Consider the following 2170-nt stretch of genomic DNA (forward strand, 5'->3'; position numbering starts at 1 on the left):
ACAGTCCTGGAATTTCATTTCCTATGCATGTCAGTATTTTGGTGGCAGAGGAACTCGAAAGTCCTTTCATTTACACTACCCTTGCACTCGTATTGGTGAACTTCATTGTCTCATGGTCAACAAAATAATAATCTACAAATTTCCCTTCTGCTCTAGTAATGCCCAGTTCACATTTAGGTTTATGGGCAACACTTTCCAAATGTTTGTTTTTTTTGTTTGTGTGTTTGTTTTTTCAGAGAAGTTATTATTGAAGCAACTGTAAGTTTCAGTTGATTGTCACAGAAATAATCCTGTTCATACAATGAGGACTAGGTATACCTGGTAGATGTTTACAGAGAAGCTTATGCATTGGTATAGAATCTTTTTTTTAATCCATCTTAGAATAATTAAACAGACGCGGAGCAAGACTTGGAATTCTTTGAGAACACAAGAGTAAAGAAAACCAGATAACTGTAGAGATGTTGTTACTATGTATAGCCGAAAGATTGCCACTGAGGAGCAGTCATTATTTACAGTAAAGACAGGGAGAGAAAGATCTAAGGCATTTGGCAGGCAATGATAACAATTATTTGAGGAACTGGTGGTGGGGGATAAAAAGCCTAGGAACATTTAAAGAGAATTATACAGGATTTTGTCTGACTCAAAGGGAGAGAGCACTCCATATTGGAGATATAGCAACGAAATCTGTAAAGCCGTTAGCTCTGCCCACCAGCCTTTGACAGGGAATCTATGGCTATTCTCCCCTGTCTCATCTATGGTTTTCATCAGGGCTTTGGGGGCTCTCTGGTGACGTGACTTACTTGGCATGACAGTGTACATGATACTAAAAGATAGTCAAATGTGGAGCAAATGTGAAAAGGAACAAGGCCGTTACGTGAGTTGGGAGAATTGAATGCAGGCAGCTTTCTGACTTAGGCTGAAGAAAAAGAGAAGAAAAAAAAAAAAAGAAAGGCACTCAACTGGGTCTCTTCTTAAATCAGAATGGGCTCCTCTGGCAGAGAGCCTGTGCAGTTGGGGAGACCACCCTCCCCCTCAGCTCAGAAGGGCACACAACTTGCTTTAATGTTCTGATAGGGCTATCATGAAACCCTAAGAAATTTTCGAGCACAAGACTCGCATTTTACTTTTGAATGAGGCTCCAAAATCATTGAACCTCTCCTGCTCTAGTGGCAATGCACTAGTGCAGTATCTGGGTCCTGTTTAGTTATGTTCAACATTGAGGCCTGACCACAAATAAATATGCAAGTCATTGAAGTTGATTATTGTGAGTACAAAGTGAGAAATTCAAAGAGATGACCTTTTTTGTCTACTTGGTAATGGCCTGGTTAACGATTTTTTTTAATTCTTTTTTTCTAGCTTTCATCAGTATTCTTTTTGGTAAATTATTTGGAAGGTACTTTGACTTGGTGAAGTTTAAGAGACAGAATTGCTCACACCTGTACTCCCAGCTACTCAGGAGGCAGAGATCTGACTATCATGATTCCAAGCCAGACTAGGTAGAAAAGTCCTCATCTCCAATTAACCACCAAAAACAAAAGCAGCAGGGCCAGGAGTTTGGCCTAGTGGTAGAGTGCTTGCCTAGCATGCACGAAGACCCAGGTTTGATTCCTCGGTACCACATATACATAGAAAAAAGCCTGAAATGGTGCTGATGCTCAAGTGGTGGAGCTCTAGCCTTGAGAAAGTCCAAGGACAGTGCTCAGGCCCTGAGCTCAAGCCCAGGACTGGCCAAAAAAAAAAAAAAAAAAAAAAAAAAAGCAGCAGCGACAACAACAAAGTAAAAGCAATAATGTGACTCCACTGATAAAAGGTAGCCTTTAGAAAAAAAGCCAAAGGACTACACTCAGGCTGTGACTTCAAACTCCAGTACTTCTCCCTCTCAAAAAAAAAAAAAAAAAAAAAAAAAACTGGAGAAGGAATTGTGCAAAAGAAAGATGCAGTTATCTGAGTATGAATAACTGAATGCAGATCTCTGAAACAAATATAAATACTTTGGGCTAAAGAACAAGAGAATGAAATGGGTGTTTGGGTGTTTCCCCTTCTTCACGCCAACAAGAGGAAAACAGACCAAACCCAATAACCCATCCCAATTCAGCTGGAGGGAAAATTATCATTAGAGCTGTAGTACTGCCACAGTTATGGTTTTAGAATGAGCCAAAAGAATCCACTG

This window comes from Megascapheus bottae, chromosome 7 (assembly GCF_031878675.1).
Source record: "Megascapheus bottae isolate mThoBot1 chromosome 7, mThoBot2.hap1, whole genome shotgun sequence".
NCBI lineage: Eukaryota > Metazoa > Chordata > Mammalia > Rodentia > Geomyidae > Megascapheus > Megascapheus bottae.